At 40.6% G+C, this 15803-nt stretch overlaps 1 protein-coding gene across 2 annotated transcripts in view; it reads right to left on the minus strand.

Moving 5' to 3' along the window:
• The window catches only part of Veph1 (ventricular zone expressed PH domain containing 1), a 198172-nt gene that overhangs the window by 11656 nt on the left and 170713 nt on the right, over window positions 1-15803 (minus strand). The window lies entirely within an intron of this gene.

Genomic DNA, 15803 nt, shown 5'->3' on the forward strand with positions numbered 1-15803 from the left:
TTAGAAATGTCATATCTCAATGGCTTCAGTGTGGGAGCCCATTCTCGGGTTCCTCGTGGCTTTACCCAGCAGGTCCGCATAGAGGATGATTAGGACCACGGGCCTGAGTGCAAGTGTCTGAGATAGTCTGCACTTGGCTGTGCTGGGGGGGAGGTCTTTTGCTCCACCCCTTGGCGTCTCTATAAAAACCCTGGGGCAGAGACAGTTGGGGCCCGTTGGAATAGGTTCCAGGCCCTCTCGAGGCTATCCTTTATTTTCTGTTTATCTCCGCAAGATTCTCCGCAATAAATCCTTCTATCTAATATTTCCTGCTGCTCGCACTCAAGAAAACTCTGGGGAACTGTGGGGATGATTGGGTAAACGCCCCACACTTCAGGAGAGGAGTGTCTCCCTCCATTTATTAACAAAGTAATGAAACATAAAAGGCTTTAAAGACATTTATGTCCCCACCCCCTGTACGTGTATGCGGGTTAGTGGAATGTATCTCATGTACAGATGACACAGCACACAAGTGGAAATCAAGGACAACTCGTGGTCAGTTCTCATTCCGCCATGTAGGATTCAGGGATGGAACTCAGATAGTCAGGCTTGGTGTCATCACCTGCTGAACCATCTCTCTGGCCTTTAGGTTATTTTTTTAAACAGTAACTTATGTATAAATGCTAAGAACAGTGAGAATTCAAAGTGAGACAGGAAATCCTTTTAAGGTCGACATGATAGGCTTGAGAAGTCATTCAATCTGAAAAGGAAGGAGTGTATTTTTTTTTTTTTTTTCAAGACGGGAGACAGGAGTTCTCTGCACTTTTTAAATAACTGATTGACTTATTCACAAAGACTGTCACCAGTGGCTTGGGTTGCATTGGCAGCATCTCCAATGACATCTGCGGTTGTTCTCTTTTCTTTCTAGACTGCAATCTTGCCTTTGCAATACTGGAAAAAATGAGTAGACAATAAGTAGACTTCCATTCAGACTTAGGAGCTATTTGTTTTGTACGCTTTGCTCATCTTGAAATATCTCACTATATACAAACAACCATATCTCACTTCATATACACAACCATACCACACTGCATATACACAACCACACCTCACTGCATATACACAACCATACCACACTGCATATACACATCCATACCTCCCTGCATATACACATCCATACCTCACTGCATATACACCAAATCTTACTGCATATACACAACCATATCTCACTGCATATAGACAACTATACCATACTGCATATACACAACCATACCACACTGCATATACACAACCACACCTCACTGCATATACACAACCATACCTCACTGCATATACACAACCATATCTCACTGTATATACACAACCATACCTCATTGCATATACACAACCATACCACACTGCATATACACAGCCATACCTCATTGCATATACACAACCATACCACACTGCATATACATAACCATATCTCACTGCATATACATAACCATACCTTACTGCATATACACAACCATACCATACTGCATATATACAACCACACCTCACTGCATATACACAACCATATCTCACTGCATATACACAACCGTACCTCACTGCATATACACAACCACACCTCACTGAATATACACAACCATACCTCACTGGATATAGAGAACCATATTTCACTACATACAACCTATATTTGAGACCATCATGAATTTTGTTTGTGATATTTGAATTTTTATATATATTTTTCTGATTTGTTATAGTTAAATGGCTTTAAAAGAAGGCATATTCTGGGAGAAAATATGTAATTCCCAAATGCTGAGTTTCAAAATAGAAGTTTTAAACTAAGAGCTGAGAGAAAGTATACAGTCACTTCTGAGATGACCACTGATGGGAGGGAGCTGTGGCTTCTCTGCTGCCTGTGGGGAATTTCTTTGTATGTATTGAGACTCTCAAATTTGCTTCTCTTGGTAATGTGTGTCAGTTCTAATAAAGCCAGAAGTAATTACAGAGAAAGGGAAGCATTAGCTGTGGGGTCTGAGGAGCCACATAGACTGAGTGTGGTTTTTGAAATCACTAAGGATCCTAACAAATGTCATGTTCCTTATGTGCTGTAGAGTCTATATTTCCTTACTGGGGCGAGTAAATAAACAAATACAAACACAAAATAATCAGCTGTCCCTCCAAGATGCTGTGGGAACCAAAACAGGAAAGTGAGATAGTAGCCTTGTGAGGATACTACCACATGCCCAAGTGGCCTTGGTGCTCCATAGTTTCATAGTCACCAAGACATAGCTCATTTCTTTTTAGATAATTTAGATAGTTAAATATCTGACAAACCACTGAGAATCAGCCTGCTGGGTTGTCAGAGTTACACTTTATAAAGCCTTTATAAAGACTTTATATTTAAAGCCTTTAGATTTCCCAGACTGCTCTGGGGCCACCTTCTTCAGAATCAACTGCTAGTTTGTGAAAACACACTTTTCAAAGCACTGTTCCAAATGCACTGACTTTTGGGGCGAGGGATTCAGGAGTTTAACGAGGTCTCCATATTATGGAGAGCAGCAGTCTACTGTGTTGCTCAAGAACGCCAGGGAAGTTTTGAGTTTTGTCATGGTGGATGAGAGTAATTGGTCAAATGACACACAAAAAAAGTAAAGCCAAAAACATCCAGAGGGAAATGGTTAGAACTTTTCTACAGAATAAAAGAATAGGATAACAGTATGATCATATACACGTTGTTGGCTTTATTCATCAAACTTACAGAGAAAGTGCTTAGAATCAATGTTTGTGGAGTTTGAATTATTATTACGTTACTAATGAAACAAAAATTCTTTTTTGTGTGTATGCATAACATGCATGTGTGTGGGTGCACATGCGTGTGTGTATATGTAGGTCAGAGGACAACCTTGGGTTTCATGTCACAGGGTCTCTCTGGCTCATTGGCCTAGAACCTTTTGTAGTAGGTATCTTGCATTGTTGGGCTAATCAAGGCATGCCATTGATTGGTCTAGCTTTTCATGTGCATTCTGGGGATCTGAACTCAGAGCCTCACACTTACAAGGCCAATGGTTTACTTACGGAGCCATCACCCCCGTATGGCGGGACAAACAACGTGTAAGGGCACTTTCCAAGAAGAGAGCCATTTCAGCAATTCTGAGTGGTCTGTGGGGCCACCTGTGTATTCTTCTGAGAGCCTCCTAACAGAGATTGGCTTGGACTTGGTGAATCATGACTGAAAGGGACCAATGGGGAAAAGATCAGGAAGTAGAAAGAAATGGCGGTAATTGTTCAATCTTAGGATTAAACTTTTAACAAGAAAGAGTTTCATACACATATCCCATGGAGGTCCCACGTGGTCTCATTAATGAGATCTTATGATAGGATATTATTGGCAACATCTTGTAACCATAATTTGTGGACTACATAGCAGACTGTGCATGCTGAGAACTGAGCATGGAGACAACCTGCAGAGAAGCAGGCTGACCCGGGGCTGATTTACATTCTCCCAGGAAAGAACTGATCAAACTGTGTGACAGCAAAATCTACATATTTTCTGGCTTTTATCTTGACCTATTTATTTATTTATTTACAAACTGTGAGGCTGCCACAGGCCTCATGGAAAGAAATTTGGTTTTTTTTCTCTCTCTCTCCCTAGGTTAGCCAAACTGTAAATAAATCCATTTTCCTTTACCAATTTCTGTTTCCAAATTAGTTTGGGAATACAGGGAAACAAAGATGGCAGGCCATGGACCTGTATATTTGTTAATAGTTTTGGCCCAGCCATCTAGGAAGAAAACTTGTGGCCCATCCAATCCCCAAATTTAAGCCACAGGGGACAGAAAGCTCAGCTGCCCGGAGCTTTCTGCCAAACTCCCTTCACCCACCGAAGGTGCCGGCTGCCTATAAACACCTATTGGTAACGGAAAAGGCTGGTGCTTTTGGCCTGGTCTTATTTCTGAAGATTTTTCTGGGGTTTTTTGGCTTTATGATTTAGAAAGTTTTGGATAAACTCCTGTGGTCGAGACTTTGTTTTGTGCTCTTGGGCAGCTTGTAAGGAAAATCTGGAATGAAACCAGGCACATTTGATACGCTCATCATGCTGAAGGCTCATCTGAGCCGTTTACTGATGAGCGGCTCAGTTGTTTGACAGGAAAATTCTGAGTTTGTTTGGATTTTGCCTCCATTTTTGTAGCCAGAATTGGCGTTAGTGAAGCACAGGCCTGACTTAGGCAGGCCTTTATTTGGCAAGGCCCCCGTTGTCTGGGTGTACCCATTTGTAGAGTTGGATTTGGCACTGTGTGCTTTGGTGTTGGTCTCTACATCTGAGCTGTGACTGCCATTTGGACTCCCCTTTGTCACTCTGTAGTGCCACGTGATGTGAAGTCAGTTCAAGTGTCTGAAGCTTGACTAACTATTTTGTGGATTTTGTGTTGTTTTGTTTTGTTTTTTGAGCTCTGCTCTTATGAAATGAAGATCAGAGGACTAAAATTCACAGGAAAGTTGTCTGCATTTGAATTTTTTTTAAATCTCTGTTGTAATTGGTGTGAACATGGGAAATGGTAAGTGTATGCTATCCTGGTGGCTTCAGGAACCATTCTGGCTGACTAGTCCTTTTATGGTAATTTGTCTGGAGTATACATATGAGTTTATATAAGAATTAATTAGCTGATAAATATTTAGAAAGCTACCAATGATACTCTGGAATAAGTTTGGAAATGAACTAAAATTCTAAGGACTTTTAAAATTAATTGCTATTTAGGACATAATATCAGAATTCTTAGACTCATCTATTTTTATGTGATATTTCTTTTCCTTATCTCAAGGCAAAATTTCATGCAACTAGGGTTGACTATAACTAAAGAGTTCTTTAAACAGTTTTCTAGTTCTTTGTGTTCAAAGCAACCAGACTTCCTTAGAATATTGAGCCAATTTTAGTATAGTTTATTAAAGGGGCTAACTTTAAAAATACAAAATCAAAATTTAATATTTATTTTTATTAGGTTTTTAGCAGAGCCAGGCTCACTTAAATTTCTCTTTGAGCTGAAATCATCTCAATGGCCATGTTATAGTTCTGGCTAAACAGGTGTGTTATTGCACTTGCGTACAAGACCACTCTGATCTTGATACTGTTTTCAGATATGTGTGAAAAATCTTAAAAGTGCCCATATAACTAGGAAGCTGTTTTCTTTATCTGTGTCTATGATCCCTTGGGATGCAACTCTTTTAGAATGTAAAGTTTATACATGCTTACCAAGCTGGTATCATCAAAATGAAAATTAATGCCAGTCAGTGGTGGTGCATGCCTTTAATCCCTGCACTCTGGAGGCAGAGGCAGGTGGATCTTTGAGTTTGAGGTCAGCCTGGTCTACAGATTGAGTTCCAGAACAGCCATGGCTACACAGCAAAACCCTGTCTTGACAAACCAATAAAAACAAATGAACAAACCCCCAAATTGTGTTCCTAATTATACTATGACTATTATTTTGAGGCACAAACAATTAAATACACTCGAGCACTTCCTGTTCTAAGCAGACCCAGTTTAGTAGCTGACAGGCATAAATATTGGTCCTGCCGAGTTTCCTGATGTAATGCTGTACACAGTGGGACGATGAGATAGTTTAGACATCTCCAGGCCCTTTGGGGTTTTGTTTTTATAACTTTCTTTTCAAGCTTTATAGCTCATATTTTCTTTTACAAAAGAAAGAACGAAACACTCACAGATTTCAATGGCAAAGTTAGTGTTTTTAACAGGCATTTCGGGGGGCTGAGGTTAAAGCTGACCTCAGATAGAAGGGTAAGGGGAAGCTCCTCTCAATAGCTGAGGAAGTGAAAGGCAGAACATAAATGAACCTGGAGACAAAGAACTCCAAAAGTGTGGTAATATAGGGGATTTTTCCAGCTGAGATGCAAAATACTGAAAAATTTAAGAATAGATCTGAGGTGAACTCAGCCTAAGAGCCCTTATTTCTAGATGTCTGTGGCTCTCATTTGACCTTTGACTCTGTCCTCTGCCCATCTCCTCCTTCCTGGTGTGGGACCAGATCAGATAACGAGGGAAAGAATTTTATCCTGGCAGTGACAGACAGGTAAGCAGCAATGTCTTAAAAATATACAGAGAAAAGGAAAGACATAGACTCGAAATGATGTAAAGTCCGAGGCAAAGCCAGTCTGACCTACAGAGGCATCAACAAAGACGAGTCACTGTGCCAGGACTAAAGCCGAGGGGCTAAGAAGGGTCTCAGGCAATGCTTCTTGATTCTGGCCTGACTCCTACATATATTGCTTCTAGTATTTCTTTCAATGGACATATTTCAGAAAATTTCAGCTCCACAGTACTGGCGTAGCATCCCCAAACTCCCAAGACTGGAGAATGTCAAAGAAGGAGAGAGGCTGTGACAGAAGAACTTAGAAAGATGCAACAGACCCTTCGTGCTTAGAGCTGGGTAGCACCAGGCCGCTAGCTTAGGACATTCAATCTGCTGAGAAAGCAAACAACCTGGGCGGACACAAGCGGTCTCACAACAAAGTCTGTGTAGATTCTGGCTTTTGTCTCATATGTTTCTATAAATTTTAAGTCTAGCATGGTGGGGAGAACTTAGGCTGTGTCTCCAGTTCTGCTAAATATCAAATCAGTTCATTTTCCTTTCTCACTTTCTGTTTCTTAATTTCTTTTAGAATAGCTGGTAGGTTGTAGACCTGAATATTCAGAAACAAATGGGCCATAGGCTGTTAGATAGTTTTAAATGTTGAGTACTTTCTCATACTGTCAGGATATGGTAGAGCTTGTCTAGGGTTGGGATATTTGGACGTGAGATACTTGTGTAAAGTTTGTGAGAGAAAGAGTCAATCTGTGGAGTGCATTCTAATTACTGTCCTATCTGGACATATATGGTATTCTGGATTTTGAGGCATTATCCATAATGCTTTCATGTGATTTGAAAAGATCCCAACAATTTCCATCTTCTATAGTTCAGCATTTGGCCTCAAACTTTTGGACAACAAGCCAAAATTTAATATGTCTATGTTAGAAGCATTATCTACTATATGTATACACAAGCATATGTGTATACATTTTTAAGTATATATAAGCACATATTTTGAACACACACACATAAAACCCTCACACATCCTATTAAATAAAATGGTCTGTTTATAAAAGTGCTGAAAAGAATTTGTCTATGAAAAAATGTTTTATATAAAGACTGTATGTGACACTGCAAGTGTCATCAGGTGAATTTCTGTTTTTCCTCCTAAAATGAGTATTTGTGCTTTGTTACTATTGACGGAGGAAAACTTTTACTACTGAAATTATTCTAAGATACAAGCTTTAGTGCTTGTGTAACACTTATCTTCAAATGGAAACATTACCTCCAGGAAGGATGGTGGTGGTTTGGAGATTCAGGAAGTAAACAACTAACAAATCTCAAGAAGTTCCTAAAACTCACAAGATTCACAAGGCTCCTTCCCCAGGGTTATGCAAACATTAAACATGTGCCTGGGGTGGAGAATCCCCAACCACCTGAACTGCCTGGAGGAGACTCTGAATTGTCCAGCTGCCTTCAAATCAACCAGAGAGTTCTGAGATGCAGCCTTCACCCACTCAGGCTGGGTGGGCTCTTATTAATGCAACTGCCTTTGTGTTATCCATGCTCCATGTTGTAAGTGACATTTTGCCTATGCACCTGTTAAGTTTGTAAAAATTAAAAAATAGTCTTGGCCATTTATGTTTCTTCTTTTGATAACTCTGTTTAGTTCCAGAGGCCCAAACAGTCCCATAGGCTCTTTTTTAATTGGGTTGTTTGTTTTCTTAGTGTTTTGTTTTTTGAGTTCTCTGTATATTTTATGCACAAATCCTCTATCAGATGTGTAGCTGGCAAAGGCATTTCCCCCATTCTGTAGGCTGCCTCTTCAGTAGATCAGCAGTTTTCTTTACAGTAGAGACTCTTGACATCCCGACATCCTGCTTGTTGGTTGTGGGTCCTCGTTCCTGGGTGACCAGGGTCCTAATCAGAAAGTCCTTATCTGAGCCTACATCCTGAAGTGTATTCCCTATTCTTTCTTCTAGAAGTTTCAGAGTTTCAGGTATAACACTGAGATTTTTAGAACTGATTTGTGTGCAGGGTGAGAAAGGATAGATATTCAGCCCCTACATAGGTATACAGCTTCCCCAACATCATGCTGGCTTTTCTCCAATGTGTATTTTTGATGTCCTTGTCAAAAATGGGCTGTAGGAGTGCCTTACAGCTAGGTCCCTGGTTATTGCCCACTGATCAGTGTTTTTATGACAGTCCTTGCCATGTTGCCCAGCTCATCTTGAGCACCTCAAGTGCTCCCTCTGTCTCAGTCTCTTGAGTGCCTGTGACTACAGAAGAAGAGCACCAGGCTATTTTTATTTAAAAAAAATTGACAGATGAACTTCAGAGTATGGATGGCAGATGAGAAATCACTTCTCAGTAACAAATTGAAGAAGAGTCAGGATAAGAAAAAAAAACCCAAATTCAAAATTCACAAAGGAAGTAGATAGGCATTATTGGTTTTTTTTTTTGGGGGGGTGGGGGGAGGACCCTCCACCCAGCTCCCAAATAAATCACACATGGAGGCTTATTCTTAATTCTGAATGTTCAGCCTTAGCTTGGCTTGTTTCTAGCCAGCTTTCCTTAACTTTAATTATCCCATCACCCTTATGCCTCTGGGCTTTTCCTGTTCTCTTACTTCTTTAAATCTTACTCTTACTCCGTGGCTTGCTGTGTAGCTTTGTGGCTGGTCCCTGATGTCTTCCTCCTTCTCTGGCTACTTCCTTCTTGCCCCCAGATTTCTCCTTCTATTAATTCTTTCTGCCTGCCAGCCCAGCCTATCCTTTCTCCTGTCTTGCTATTGGCCATAAATTCTTTATTAGACCATTAGGTATTTTTTTTAAAGATTTATTTATTTATTATGTATACAGCATGTATGACCAGAAGAGGGCACCAGACCTTATTACAGATGGTTGTGAGCCACCATGTGGTTGCTGGGAATTGAACTCAGGACCTCTGGAAGAGCAGTCAGTGCTCTTAAGTGCTCTAAGCCATTTCTCCAGCCCCCATTAGGTATTTTAAACAGGCACAGTAACACAGCTTCACAGAGTTGAACAAATGCAACATAAACAAAAGTAACCCACCTTAAAATAATATTCCAACAGATAGGGCAATGGAAGCACACGTGTGTGTGTATGTGTGTGTGTGTGTGTGTGTGTGTGTGTGTAGCATGTATGTGTGCACACATACGTGCACACACATGATGAAAGTATAGAGACAAGTCTCCCTGTGTATTTCTCAGTGCTGTGCATGCTTCTCCCAAGCTGGCTTTCCATTAAGCACTAGCCACCCCAGGGTGTGTGAATTGGGGAGTCTCAGGAGGGTTTGAGGACCGGCATCCATAGACTGCAAAGATAATAATGGCCAGCAGAGGGCAGAGGTCCTCAGAGACGGGAACTCAGCTCTACAGAAGTCTGGTAAACCACAGGATATACATGAATCTGCAAGCTCCATGGACCCCATTGTGCCTGGAAGATTTCAATGTTGGAGTAAAGAAAACCACAAGCTGCCCCAATCCCTTCCTCTTTTCCTGTCTTGCGTTTGTGTCCCCCACCCGCACTTCCCATTTTACTACACTTTCAGTAATAGTTTTTCTGGCTCTGAACTCACTAGATAACTTGAACTTCTGATCTCCCTGTCTCCACTTCCCACATGGTGGGATTACAGGAATGGGCCACTACGCCTCGTTTTGATGTAGTGCTGTGATCAAATCCAGGGTCATTTGTGCTAGGCAAACGCTCGGCCAACTGAGATACATCCCAGCCATACTCTATCTTTTTTTTTTTTTTTTAAGGTTTTACACTCATTTTTTGTCCTCTTTTACTTGTTTAATTATGTTTTTTCATAACTATTGGGTAAATTTTCCCTTATCCTTTGTGCCCCCATCTTTTGCTTTATTGTACTTTCAGTAGAGTTTTTATTTTATCATATCTTTTAAGCTTTATGTTTCTAGCTTTTGTTCCTCTACCTATATTTATCTAATTTTCTCATTGTTTTACATTAATATTTTAGGTTAGTATGCAAATAATGGATTTCGTCATAGCATCATCATATTTATTAATTTTTTCCCATAATGGGTAAATCTTCCCTTTTATTTCTTCTGCTCTTCATCTCCTTGATAGCATTTTTCTCCATTCTTCCACTTCCCCTTCGTTTATTTTACCCTTGTTAAATTCTGCCCCTGTCACTGCCTCCTTTCTTTTATCTCATTGATTTGCTATTTTTACATTTCCTCTATATGACTTTTGTATTTACAGCATACTGGACATGTTTTTTGCTTTTTCTGTGTTGTGGTCATGAGCGGGGTTATATTGGTGTTAAGTATATTCCTCTGTCTTGCTCAGAGTGGTGGTGATGTTACTGTGGTTTGTTTATCCTCTCTAAGAGGTACCAGGAACTGAGCCCTCAAGGGAAGGCTGACCATTAGGAAGATCCCCAACTAAAGCTGTGGGATCCAGTTCCCCCCATGAGGGGAAGCTAAGTCAGCATACTTCAGAGATATTGCACCATTACCCACAAGCAAGCTGTGGAACCAGCCTGGATGGCCTCAATAAACGGACAAAGAAATGTGGCAGCCATATATGCTGGAGTTTTGTTCAGACATAAAGGAGAAGGAAGTTATTTCATTTTCAGAAAAGTGGGTAGAACTGAAGAGAGTCATGTTAAGAGAAATAAGACAGACTTAGAAAGACAAACATTTAATGTTTTATCTCTGATATACATTATTATGAATTTATGAATATGCATTATGTATTTGCCATACAAGTAGAAGGGGAAGAAGAGCTGGAAAGTGAAGGAGAGCAGAGAAGAAGAGAGGACAATGGGGAAAACAGATAAATATTGCTTGTTTTCTATCACATACAGAATCTAGCTTTAATAAGCTTATATGCAAACACACACACCCACACACACACACACACACACACACACAGAGAAGGGGCACTATTAAGGGCAGGGGAAGGCCAACAAAGCCAGAGGAGGTGATGGGAGGTAAGATGAGTTAGCACAAGCAAGTTACAATGATGTGTATGTTTAAAAATGACATGATGGGATCCATTATTTTGTATACCAACTAAAACTAGTAAATTTAAAAGTCAATAAGTCAATGTTAGATTTTGTTTGTGACACAGTCTCGCTATATAGCCCTGGCTAGCCTCCAGCTCACGATCTTCCTGCTTCACTCTTGCAAGTGCTGGGGCCTTTCTAACTCTTGTTTCAAACACAAATCCAATTTTCTATCATGCCTATGCTACCACTGACATGATTCACAGATTGTTTAATCATGCTTCTCTTTGTCAGTGATTATTGAACATGGCTGTGTGCTAGGCCTGGAATCATACATAATGCATCGTTCACATTACTGTCTGATGTCAATATGCCACGTGCAATGCAGACATGCAGGCAGAAGACAGAAAGAGCAAAGGGAAGGAGAGTTCATTCTGTCTTAGGGGGATATGTATGTTGGGGGGGGGGCAGTGTTGCTGCTGCTGCCGCCTCGAACTAGAAGTTGAAAGATGAGGAAGAGAAAAGAAAAAGAATTTCAAGATGATAAATCATCTGCTGCGGTGATATTTTATTTGTGCTTCAATAAATAAAGGTTGCCTGGAGATCAGAGGAAAAGGTCAGCCATTTTAAGTAAACAAAGAAGTCAGGCAGCGGTAGCACACGCCCTTAATCCTCTCACTTAGCAGGCAGGATCTCTGTGAGTTCAAGGCCACACTGGGAACAGAGCCAGGTGTCGTGGCTCACACCTTAATTCCATAGCAAGGCATATAGACGTGGGTGGACAGGAAGTAACTCTCATTTGGAAGCTGCCTAGTTGGTGAGGTAAGGTTGGCTGTGGCTTTCCCTATTTCTCTGATCTCTCCCAGGCTTCCACCATATATCTGGCTCTGTGTTTTTTTTATTTAATAAGACTATTTAGAAATTTGTCTACAATCTGGGTAGATGAGTACACGTTTATATCATTATTGATAATTCAGAGTATCTGAACAGTAAGTTGGGTTCAATTTTATGTAATCAATACAAGGCAATAGTCACTGACAGTGTATAAATATGAGCTGTGGAGTTGTGTACAACAGTGTTGTGCTGTTTGGGGGATGCTAGTAATATTTATCAGATAAGCCTGTGCTTGAATATGTGTGGAAAGATATGAAAGCCCCAGCCATTGCCTAAGTCAAAAGTGGATTCTTTCTTTATGTTTGAAGTTCTATGAAAGTGACATTGAAATTAAATGGAAAAGTTTCCTATTAGTGGACTCACAAGCTATTTGTGGGCTATGAGTTGGGTTCTCTAGGGTCATTTAGCCCATATTCATGGTGCAGAAAGGCATCTATCCCACAAGAATGGTATGTACTGAAGGATTGCCACACCATAATTCCCATTGTCTTTAGTGCCTGAAGATAATCTCATCACTGAGGAAGCTATTTCTACACTGAGTTTATTTAGAACCCCCTTCCATTTGTTTGTGTGATAGAAAGGGCAGCATGCTGTCTCATCCAGCAAATATTTACAATCAGCTCTACAGAGGACTCATGATAGAACATTATTCAACAAGGATTCCTCTATTTTCTTTTAGAATCCGTGGAGACCTCCTACTGACAACCACATCCAAATTCTAAATATCAAATGACTCAGACAGTGACTATGCTGGGGATTACTTGGGTTCATAGAGGACATGTGTGCCAAAAATTCTGCGCTTTCCCTTCCTTCTTTCTTTCGCTTTTTTGCAGGTTTACAAGAACTAAGTCACCCCACGTGCTTCAGGCAGCAAGAGTGAAAGTCATAACCTACTTCTCTCTCCTCCTTAAAAAAGTGTGGCAGACGAGAAGTTCTGACGAGCCCCAGGGCAGCCCTCTGACTTCCTTTACTGACACAGGCCCTGCAATTCCAAGACTCACAGGCAGCTGATAAGGGAGTCTGCATGGTTTTCCAGAAGTCAGTTATGTTCGGCTAAATCGTCTTGCTCAACCTTTGTTCTCTCATTCACGTGGAGTAAGGGGATGTGCAGTAAATGTCACCAGACAGGTCTCGGAGGGGTTCTGAGTTATTCTGGGATTTTGAAATCGTCTGCTTTCTACTTTGTAAAATGGCTATTGGAATTGAATCAGCAATTGGACTGGAAATAGTTTCTATTTTAATCACTGACTACATGTAATGATCACCCACTTATTACCATATCAAAGTTCCCGCTCTTGTAAAATAAATCAAAGAGGCAGATCACATCTAAACAATTAAACTTCCCTTTGGTCTTTACAACATACTATAACATTGTGGAATAATTTTTATTGAAGTTTCTAAAATTCCATGTTTTTAATTTGGACTGGCTCTAGAAGTTGAAATTTCAATTTCTGGAATTAGTTTATCTTGAAGAAAATGCTAGTTCTACCAGTGAATAACTATGCAACCTTGGGGGAAATTGCTGAATCTGTGTTTTGGTTTTCTTTCCTTTCTCTCTCTCTCTCTCTCTCTCTCTCTCTCTCTCTCTCTCTCTCTCTTGCTTTCTTTTTTTGTACAATAATGACAATAAAAGAAGAAAACACATGCAGCACGCAACAACACATTAGTTAGAATGATAAACTGTCATGATCTCAGGGTCTTTCTGCTGCTCTAGCATTTAGTTTTTTTCTCTGATTCATTTCAACTTAATGGTATTGAGGACTAGACATTAAAGTTCAGCATGCTTCTGTGTGATGATGGAAGAGATGGGAAGGCAGTGATGATGAGAATTTCACCAGGGTTGGGACGTACGTGAAGTAGTGACACAGGCCAGTTGATGACTGTTGACATCTGAAGGACTCCTAGAGCCTTAGTCTGAACATTCTAAGAAATATTCTATCGCTCTGGATTTCTTTCCTGACGTGTAATTGCCTTATGATTTGTTACCCATTTATAGAGGTGGGCAGAAGTTAAAAAACGCGGGAACACAGACTAGATGAGAACAATTACTGTATCACTGGTTCGTCCCTGTGGTGGTGGTGGCCGATCAGTCCATTCAGTCTTTTCTGTTGGAGAGCGAGAGATCCTTTCAAGTCGTCCTCTCACAGGTGGCAGGCTATCTGACCCAAGGCAGGCACAAGTGGAGTCCAGGGTTGTGCACAGCACACAGCTGGGCAAAATACAGCCAGGTGTGAGGCTGATCATCTGGTTTCTATGCGATGAGTCCTCTTATGGAGGAAACAGGACCAAACTTCTCTTACTAGGTTCACAATACCCTAAGTATGGTATAGTGATGTGTATTTGGTATGGTTAATACATCGTCACAGGCTTGAAGCATCACATGTTAATATTAAGGAGTATTTGATTTGGCTATTTTTTTTTTTTTGTTGTTGTTGTTGTTTTGTTTTTTGAGACAGGGTTTCTCTGTGTAGTCCTGGCTGTCCTGGAACTCTCTTTGTAGACCAGGCTGGCCTTGAACTCAGAGATCCACCTGTCTCTGCCTCCTGAATGCTGGGATTAAAGGCATGTGCCTGACGACTTGGCCGTTTTTAAATATCATATACACGTTCATTCATTCAATGAGTATTTATTGTATGCTAAAGAATGTATGAAGAGCAGAGTAAGATTTTCTCACAGAAGTCTTCTGACCCTAACTGAACTGTGGATCCCTTCCAAAGCAGAAGCACTGTACCTTCCTCATCTTTCTGTCTCCAGGCATCCTGTAGAAGAAACTCAGCCCATGCAAAAGGCACACACTGCATATGTGAAAAACGGGCCGCAACCAGACCATCATGCCCATGACCCAGATATTCATTTGTATGTCTTAGTCATCTTTCTAGCTGGAATTTAAGCACAATAAGAATGTAAATGCCTTCTCCCCGAAGAATACATTTGGCTGCAGGATGATGTTAGACCTTTTGCTTAGATTAAATATGTAATTTATATGCCCATATAAAAAGAAGATGGAATCAACAACAAATATAAACTCTCCAGGGACTCATGAGTTTCTGAGTGTGAAAATAACAGTGTAAAAGAGGGCTCCTCTCTGTCTCAGATCCTCTTTCATGCAGCCCAAGGAAATGAGGAAAGAAATCCAAACACACAGAAGTTTTTAGGGCCGAACATTTTGATTCAATATGTTCTGCTATAAAGTATTTGGCCTTGTTAGAGCTTTTATCGCTCCATGTTCCCAGTCTGTGCTTCATGGTGAGAAAAACAAATAAGACGGTGATGTGCAAAATGTTCTTTTCAAGTGTGTGGCAGCGAATTTGAGAAAATACATATTAAAGGAACGTCTCATAACATTTAGCGCCTTTCCTGAGGCCTCCCTCAGTAAGTCTGATTCAATATTTATTGTATTAAGGACTTAGCTCACTTGGACTGAGCACTCTGAAGGGCCCTCTTGGCGCCACCTAAGATAAGTACCTTATTTCACCATGCTCTCAAATGAGGTTGCTTTTATGCGCTGTCTTTTTGCATACATGTGGTAAAGCTCTAATTAGAAAGTTTTATAATGGAGGCATGCAATTCCCCAATTTCTTATTTGCTTGAATTAACTTTTTACAAGCTGAGGTGTTCACTCTGGCATGGGCTTAATCCAGACTCTGTAATCAACCTACAATCTGTGCCTCACAAAGGCTGGCATCCTCCACTGCCAGCTTCTTCCTTCCATACCTTTTCCGTGGGGTAATGCATTTTAATTGGTACCTCTCTGTGAGCCCCTTACATCTCCGTCTGGTCAAATAAACACTTCCTTTTTTTAAGATCCAGCCCTAACATCTTGGCAGTTAACAGGGGGATAGACTTGCCCCTATAGGCTGTCTTTAA

The sequence above is a fragment of the Peromyscus eremicus genome, chromosome 6 (genome assembly GCF_949786415.1).
Source record: "Peromyscus eremicus chromosome 6, PerEre_H2_v1, whole genome shotgun sequence".
NCBI classification, from domain to species: Eukaryota; Metazoa; Chordata; class Mammalia; order Rodentia; family Cricetidae; genus Peromyscus; species Peromyscus eremicus.